Here is a 10,000-nt window from a genome sequence, read left to right on the forward strand (position 1 = left end):
TATATATATATATATATAAAAGAGACCACTAAGTGGACTGCTAATGTGCTAGAAGAAGATCACATGTAATGTGTCTATTAAGACTGAATTGTTCTCAAAGAAAAATTTAGCGAGGCAAAACGTCATCGTCATTATCATCGTTTAATGTCTGTTTTCCATGCTGGCATGGGTTGGACGGTTTGACTGGGAACTGGCAAGCCAGGAGGCTGCACCAGGCTCCAATCTGATCTGGCAGTGTTGCTACAGCTGGATGCCCTTCCTAACACCAACCACTCTGAAAGTGTAGTAGGTGCTTTTTATGTGCCACTGGCATAAGAGCTAGTCAGGCGGCACTGGTGTCAGCCATGTCCAGATGGTGCTTTTGACATGCTACCGGCACAAGAGCCAGTCAGGGCAGGAAGGCTGGTATCGACCATGTTCAGATGGTGCTTTTTATATGCTACTAGCATGGGGAGCCAGTCAGGCGGCACTAGCAACAATCCACACATTCACGGTGTTTATTGAGTGCCACCAGCATGGGAGCCAGTCAGGTAGAACTGGCATGGCCCACATATATGTGTGTGTGTGTATTGAGTTCTGTATCTGGTTATGCTTGTACTATGTAAAATATATTAATATACTTTTACAACTCTCACATTATATGAATATAATCAATCTCATGTCAATCTAAAATTGGGACAACAGAGTTGTTTCTATTGGCAACAAACAAGAACTGATTGTTTTATTGATTGATTACATTAATTACATGATTGATTGATTAGTTCATTACTTTCAAAACTGTCTACTATATTATTGTTGTTATTATTATTATTATTATTATTCAGTAGTCTTATTTTTATCATATGCTTTCACTGCACCACTCAGTGCAGCTCTGTGTGCCCTGGATATGTGCTGTGGTTTGTTGTGATGCTCTTATTTTTACTGTATTGAAAGTGTTTTACGTAAGATGTGTGTGCTATTTTCTGTATGTTATATATACTTGTTAGCCCTGGTGTTTTTGTTATATATTTATCTGAATATTTTTTTATCATACCTAATACACCTACTATGGTAGGAATTATTTCTGTTTTTAGTCTCCACATTCAAGTTACCTCCATTTCCAGATCTTTGCATTTTGAAAGTTTCTCCATTTCTTTTAGAGAAACATTGTCATCTGTTGGTATTGATACATAAATTAGAAATTTTTTTTTCTAGGTTACCTCTGACAACTACATCTGTTCTATTGGCCTTAATTTCTCTATCTGTGTGTAACGGCATATCCCAGGATACAGTTGCTTTCTCATTTTCTGTGACCTTTTCTGGCGTGTACTTTTCCCATCTTTTTTCTGTTGTTATTCCATAGTGTTGGCATAGTTTCCAGTGTATATAGGTCCCAATTCTGTTGTGTCTGAATATATTCCTTCTTAGCCAGGACTGGGCAGCCAGAGACAATATGATTTATTGTTTCTTCTCCATCTCCACATATTCTGCAGTTACTTGTATTTTGTTTCATTACATGTTTTTAGTAATTTCTGGTGGTCTTGTGCTGCAATTAAAAATCTTTCAGTCTCTGCTTTGAGTCCCAAGCTTCTCAGCCATTGTTGGGATTTCTCCCGTTCTCTCTTATACAAGTTAGTGTGTGTGTGTGTGTGTGTACATGCATGTATGTGTGTACACAATCACAAGATCCCAGGTTCGACCCCAATGTGTGGCATTATGGACAAATGTTTTTACTAGATCTTTTGGTCTACCCTAACCTTATGAGCAAAATAAGGTTGATGGAAACTGAATGGAAACCTACTAGATGGACTGTACTTGAACTTCAAAAGATCTAACCTTGTTACATGCTGTGTGTCACACTGATTGAACATAAGGCTTATGTTTAGGGTTCAAGAGTTTGTGAAATACTCAACCACTTAAATTCTAATTCAGGGCTACTCAAACATTCTAATTCTAATTCAGGGTTGCTCAAACATCAAAACTAGCATGAGTCCATCAAGCATACATATACATATATGTGTGTATATATGCATATGTATATCTTTATATATGTATGTTGGTATTAGGAAGGGCATCCAGCCATAGAAACCAAGCCAAAACAGACCATGGAATCTGGAATTACCAATTCCTGTCAAGCTATCTAAACCATGCCAACATGAAAAATGGATTTTCATCATGTTGAACCATTAATCCCTACACATTTTTTCCTCTGTCCATTTTTTTCCTCTTAATCCTTTCTGTTGAAGAGCGTAGCTCGAAACGTCAAAGACTTTCCGTATTCCCGAGCGTCATACTAATACATCCTTTTGTTATTTACACCACCTGTCCTCGTCTGTTGTTGTTTTTTCGTATATTCTCCCATATATATATATATATATATATATATATATATATATATATATATATGTACACATATATGATGACGGTGGTCACTTGTCTGCCAAAGATGATTCTGCAATTTCTTGCTGAATAACCTGGACAAATGACTTGTTTATTGTGATCAAATGTTTGTTCTGTACATTAGCTTACTCCCTCTATGAAACTCACATTGCCTAAACAGATGTACACCACATCAGGTGTCAAAGTAATTGCAGGCCAACATGAGATGAAGTAGTTTGCTCACGAACACAAAGCACCACCCAAATCCAGAAACTGAAACCAAAATCTTGCAATTCACAAGTGCATCATCCTAACCACTAGACCATGTGCCTTCACTATATATATATATATATATATATAGCAAAATAAATGAGATTCAGATGAATTTGGTACTTAAGTTAAGGCATCAAAAATTAGTGCGGTATTATCCTTACGATTTCAAAATAAAGTGAATAAAATTAAAATAAGCAACAGGATATCTAGAGGTCATGCAGTACGACCATTTGAAGCAGCTCCATTTAATTGAACAATGCAATCATTACATCAATTTAAATGCAGAGCTATCCTCAGCTGCATAAACAAATGAATAGAATTAATCTAAACAGTCAAACACATTTCTGTCATTTTACTTAGAACCTCTAAGAGGGTAAGAAGACAAAGTCCATGCTGTTTTCACTTCAGCTTAGAAGCTACTGAGCAGAGTAGCTTCTAAGCAGAAGTGTAAATTAAATCTAACCATTAAAAACAATAATTGGTATTTTTATAAAAAATCATAAACAGATGAAGAAAGTTTAGCATAAGGAAATTATGTTTGTAAAGCTTATACTAGAAAATTAATGAAGTAATTTATGAAAATATAGGGTGTGAGGAATTAAAAAGAATGAAGTGGATTAAGGACAGATATACAAACACACATGCATGAGTGGGGGAACAAACACATTTAGTCAGAGTTGTTAAGTTGAATCAGTACCACATTATTTAAAGTTTCATGGGTGTTGAATGCATCCACATCTTCAGAGGTATATATTTGCCTCCACTCACACATTTATATATCAGCATATCTATCTATCTATCTATCTATCTATCTATCTATTTATCTACCTATTTATCTATCTATTTATCTACCTATCTATCTATCTATTTATCTATCTATATATCTGCCTTTCTATCTATCTATCTATCTATCTATCTATATCTGTCTTCTATCTGTCTGTCAGTGTATGTTGTTTATCCTCGGGTCAATCCTGACTGTGCAGATCTATGACCAAAGGTGTTCCACCCATGACCATCCCATATTTGATTCAAACAGTATTCTAAATGTAAATTATTTAATATAGCCTTCCCTTTTGTAAGACAGTAGTGTTGTCTGGTGAGGAAATTTGATTGCTATTTCTAGTAATTTGAGCATCTTCCTAAGGTTTCCCTTGTTGACTAGATTCATACCTGCGTCAGAGGACCAGATACAAATGTATAAAAATATTGATGGCACAAGGCCACCAATTTCAGGAAGGGTTAAGCTAATTACACTGACTCCACCATTCAACTGGTACCTATTCTATCAACCCTGAAAGGATGAAAAGCAAAGTCAACTCCGGTGGCATTTGAACTTAGAACTAAAAGTCAGAAGAAATGTCATAAAAGCATTATCTTCCTGCGCGGTAGCGATTCTTCCAGCTCACCGCTTTCAACTTTATAAAATTACTTAAGCATCTGTTTGCTCTTAACTTTTTACACCACTTTTTTACTGTCAATTTTTATGTAGTGTGTTTGTGTTTGTACATGTATATGTATGTGCATGTGTGTGTGTGTGTATGTGTATGTATATATATACATACATACGTATATATATATATATATATATATATATATATATATATATTGTGTGTGTGTGTAATATTTTGGACTAATGGGATATGTCGATTAGTGTGTTGAAGTATTTAGCACTAAATAAAGATTAATATCAAATCCATCTTCTGGTTACTTAATAATAATAATAATAATAATAATAATCATAATAATATTTATATATATATATATGCGTGTGTGTGTATGTATATGTATATATAGATATATGTATCGTTCTGTGTGTGTGTAAGTCTTCATATGTATGCAAAATTGTGTATTTGTTTGTTGTGCTTGTTTTAGCCAACACGTCCAAAAACCAAACTATAACACCGGCCACCTTGTGTGTGTATCTGGATTTATGTGTATGCACACACACACACACACGTATACATACACACACATACACGCCCGTGTGTGTATATGTATTTATGCAATCCTACAACATACATTAAGTTACTCGTTAAGAGTTTTTTCTCTGCTCACCACGTACTCTGTTAATATATTCAATCCTAATTTGAATAATGTTAATTAGGCAAGTGCTCGGTGCCAGTTCGGCTTCTGCTGCTGCTGTGAGACATTTTTCAGGTGAAGCCTGTCTCTCAGACCGGCACCATTCCTGCTACTATTATTGGGAGCTTTTCCCTACTTATCCGCAAATATAGAAACAAAAAATAACGAAAGAAAAATAAAAAAGATTTAAACCTTTTAATGGATATAATTTTTAAAATTTAGAATACACACACACGTTATATATATATATATATATATATATATATATATATATATATATACACATTACATATACATACACATTTCTTCAAGGCGGTGCCCCAGTATGGCCGCAGTCTATTAACTGAAACAAGTAAACGTTAAAAGATACACATTATATGTACATGTTGTCTGCCGCTGTTGTAGTCGTGTAAAATTTATTCAGGTAAGAAAATCTAAGTTTTCTCTCTGAGGCGCGCTAAATGATTGAATGATTGAATGAATGAATGAATGAATGAATGTGTGTGTAGTTCTTTGAGATTAATTAAGTTTTGTCGTTTTCCTTTGTAGAATTTAAGCTGGTCACTACAAAGTAGCGAGGCCGTCGCTGAAGTCAAAACAGCTCTTAGTGGTTGTAGATATTTGAATTGGTTAAGAGTATATGTGTGTGTTTGTGGATAAAATTGCACTATTGTAATGAGTGTTTATGTCACTTTAACACACAAGTATGTGTATGCTTCATTATGGTCTGTGTAAGTGCGTATGTATTTCATGCGAATATATGCATGTGCTCAGTCAGAAACCTCCACTATGTTAATGTATGTGTATACATATATGGATAGATATAGGCATCCATGTATACATGTATGTGTGTATGTATGCCAGCAAGCTGGTGCTTCGTGTACCCTCTATTATATACACACGCACACACATCATAAAGCTAAACCCTTTATGGACAGGAAACCCAAGGTAATCCCATAAACCGGCCTTCCCATTTAATATATATACATGTGTGTGTTTGTAACAATGGCCGCAGTCTAATGATTGAAACAAGTAAAAGATACGTGTACGTGTATATTTATACACATGCAGACCCCGCGCGAAAGACAACCTCCTCCACGCATTCTTTGATGTCGCCGCTCTGATTGTTTAGCCAAACCCCTCACTTCGATCAGCCTTGATCGAACAGACCTCAATCAAAGACCATTCCAACCGTGACTACGTCGTTGATTTAAGTGCATGGCTAGGACTACATCATCCCATACATCTTTGTATGACATTGGGGGTCTAATTCGAAGGAAATTTCAACTGCTATTTCTAGCATGTCGAGCGACCGCCTTGGCGCTTACATTTTCACCATTAGTTTCACTATTCTAAACTATAATTCATTCTTATGATTTAAACGTTTCCAAGTTCAAATTTCGATCAGAGTATAGCGAAAAATAAGTTTATCTACCTATCTATCTATCTGTCTGTCTGTCTATATATCCATCCATCGATATATCCACCCATCCATCCACACTAGTGGGTGCTGAAAAGTTTCTGGCTTTGAGTCAAAGAGAATATAGGAGGATCAGTTAATTATGATTTTATTCAACATATTCCCCACTCATAATCACACTTATTGCAGAGATCTTTCAGTTTTTCTAGTCTCTGTAAAAGAACTCTGAAGGTTGGGTCTCCAACCTGGCATTTCGCGACACCCTTAAAGCCAGGAACTTTTCAGCACATCTTCGTATATATATATATATATATATATATATATATATATATATATATATACACACACACACATATGCATACAGGGTGCCCCCCACCAAAACAAAACAAAAGAATGACTTCATTGAGTGTCTGCGTGTCCGAGGCAAACGAAATTAAATAGGCTTCACGTTGAACAATAAAATATTTATTTATCAAAATTCGAACAAGAGATTCAGATGGGTGTACATTTTATAACCGATTTCACAAAGCTTCACAAATGTTCAATATGCGTACCGCCTTTGACATGACACACGTCAAGTCGGGAGTTCAGCTCCTGCCAAACACGCTGTAACATCACATGTCTTGCGTAACATTCTCCAGTACCTCTGATTTTCTGCTTGAGTTCCTCAAGGCTTGTAGAAAGAGGGAGCGTATAGTGCAGTCCTTTCACATAGTCCCATAGAAAAAATCACAAGGTGTCAAGTGAAGTAAACGTGGTGGCCATTTCAATAGCACTTTGTCATGCGCGATCCAAACTTAGTTTTTACACATTTTGTTAAAATTTGAGATCATTTGAGCAAGAATTGGCTATGTTACGAGACTACGAAATGATGTCAATTTTTTAAATTTTTATTTTTGGACACCTTGTATATATATTTTGGAGTAGCTGCAGTGTAACCGAATGGTTCTTAACCACGAGGTCCCGAGTTCTTTTGGGCAAATGTTATTTTCTATTGCCTCGGATCGACCCATGTCTTGTGACTGAATTTGGTTGAGGGAAAGTGTTAGGAAGCCTTTTGGTGGATGGATCGATTGTACTTGTAATTCAAAAGGTACAGCTTTGTTACACTCTGTTACGTTGGAGTGCACGTGTCTTGGAATACTCAGTCACTTTATACGCGAATTGAGGAGCAGCTAATTCAGTTATTCGAATAACTGAATCCTCGTTGCTGAACGATGGAGATCCACCACCATATATGTTAGTGTGGTTTTTCTAATCCATTACAGGACAGCTTTAATGGTTATATATATATATATATATGTGTGTGTGTGTGTATAATAAATGAAAAAATACGCATTAGGAACAGGACATCACCAACGAGTGAAAAATAGGTAAACACACAACGAGAGATAAGTACGGGACAAAATACCAAAAGAAGTCTAACCCCTCGTCAGTTGTCGACTGATATTACTCCCTGTTTCGTGATGTGTGCGTGCGTGTAATGTATACGTGGGGGTGCGCGCGCGCAATGTATGTTATGTATGTATGTGTATATATGTATATATAATGTGTAAGTATATATAATGCATGTGTGTATATATGAGTATATAATGTATGTGTATATTGTATATGTATGTATATGTGTATATAATGTGTCTATAACGTATGTCTGTATTTACATATACACATATATATCTATGTGAGTGTGTATATGTGTGCGCGTGCGCGCGTAATTATTTGAAGCATGTGCGCATTCGATGACGTTCAAAATTCGATTATCTTTTAATCATAAATTTACAGTATGTTACGAAGCCATAGATCCGTCCTAATCGACCATTCCCATGATCAAAGGCGCTCCAGCCACGAACATACCGTCTTTTTCACCAGACAGTTTACTAACGACTTCATCCAACGTGTCTTTCTGTTTTTGTTTAATTTTAAAACAGTGGTTTGAGGTTTGAAGAATATTTCGCTACTCTTTTTAGCATGTCGAGCGACTCTTTAGAGACTCTCTCGTTGGCTCGTTTTTAATGTCATGCATTAAAAAAATTAATCTTCACCATTGTCTGCAAGAGTTACCCAACTACTGTGTGTGTGTGTGTGTGTGTGTGTATATATGTTAACCACATGTCATAACCCTGATCGACATTCCAAGCGTGAGCTTCACGTCATATTTCTTCAGAAAGTGTATTAGGAGATCATATCTCACGTTTCTTCGTGTTTCTGCGCTTCTTTTATATATATATATATATATGTATATATAAAATATATATATATATATATATATATATATATATATATAAAATATATATATATATATTTTTTCGGAGATATTTGGCTGCTATTTCTAAAATCTCAACAACCACCAAGAGGTTCTCCGTCACGCGCGCGATCGAGCGATTTGCTTCCCTGTAAGTTTAGCCCTGGTCAAACAGAACCCATGATTAAAAGGTACTTCAACCAAAACCACAAATCTATTTTTATTCATTTATTTCTTCCATCTACAGAGTATTTAGGTATCTTTGTCCAATGCGCCCCCCCCCCCCCCCTCACTCGCACGATATTTTTGAGACTGTACAGTATGATTGGAGAGTGATTGGGCTGTTATTTCTAGCGAGTCAAGTGACCATGTAGGGGTTCATTATTGAACGCATGTGTGTGTATGTGACACAGTGAGTGTGAGAAAGAGAAACGCGTGTTCTTGTTTTAACTATCCGTTATATTTACTAAACATGCCTTTGTATTTCTCTCTATTCCTCCTCCCTCTCTCTCCGTCTTTCTCTCTATTTATATTTAGGTGTGTGTGTGTGTGTGTGTGTGTGTGTGTCGGCATGTTTACTGTCTGTATATGTGTGTGCGTCGCTATGTTTATGTATCTGCGTATGTACACAAACATACGTTTATGTGTCATATACAACAAACAAGAGGAAAGATCGATGAATCCATTGGTGTAAGAGTGTGTGTATATATATTACTCCATTCATTGTTACTCGAAATACGTTCGCGATCACATATCGCATTCTCTTTTAAAAACAAACACAATGACAATATATTACATGAGTAATATTTATGTGCTATTTCTAGCAAGGTGGTTGACCACACAGAAGCCCCGCCACTGTTGAAGTAGGTTACTACTGCTGTTGCCGGTTCTTGCAAGAGTCAGTAATGTTGAGGGCGTGGCCAAGTCCTTCCAACCACAATACTGGGCGAACTGCTAAACATCTGAAAAGTACATATATGTATATATAAAAGGCCTTAATTTCCATTATTTAGTCAGTTTCCTTATTTAGAAGATCCCGATATCTCTATAGAGTGGTTTAGTTATATAGATGGTTAGGTGGATAGATCGAATGTGAGAGACAGAGATAGTGTTATAAATTCGTCCAGGATCTCGCTGAAAACGATGTTCTTTATACACCAATAAACCACATGTCTTTTGCTTATCGCTCGTTAGCTAGCGATATTGAACAGGCCTTAACCTTTTACAAATATTTTAATATAATTACACGCACACACACGTTATTTGCTTGTTTTTTTTGTTGTTTTATTTAATTATATGTCTCTTGGGTTCACACCATTATCTCATTCTTTCTGATTTCCCCATCATTCTCTCATCTTATTTATTTTGTTCTCAGGAACAATATTTTCCCCCAGGTAATTCAAGACAGGCTTGGACTTGCGCTAAATTGGGGACATTCATCACATCAAACGACTTAATGTAACCGACTAGGGAGCCTTGGCAGTTTATTATTATTATTGCAGCAAACTGGCAGAATCGTTAGCATGCTGGACAAAATGCTGAGCAACATTTTGTCCATCTTTATATTCTGAGTTCACATTCCACAGGGGTTGACTTTGCCTTTCATCTTTTTGGGGGTCGATAAG

The 10,000-nt window shown here is 36.1% G+C and overlaps 1 protein-coding gene across 3 annotated transcripts in view; it reads left to right on the forward strand.

Moving 5' to 3' along the window:
• The window catches only part of LOC106870296 (unconventional myosin-VI), a 180,409-nt gene that overhangs the window by 4,666 nt on the left and 165,743 nt on the right, over positions 1-10,000 (forward strand). The window contains exon 1 of one of the 3 annotated variants that reach the window (XM_089338915.1): positions 4,773-5,137. The exons of the other annotated variants lie outside the window; for them this stretch is intronic. The gene's annotated coding sequence lies outside the window, so the exon portion shown is untranslated. Of the gene's footprint in view, positions 1-4,772; positions 5,138-10,000 lie in introns of those variants that run through there. 3 annotated transcript variants of the gene reach the window in all.

Source organism: Octopus bimaculoides, chromosome 21, assembly GCF_046866305.1.
Source record: "Octopus bimaculoides isolate indiv1 chromosome 21, ASM4686630v1, whole genome shotgun sequence".
NCBI lineage: Eukaryota > Metazoa > Mollusca > Cephalopoda > Octopoda > Octopodidae > Octopus > Octopus bimaculoides.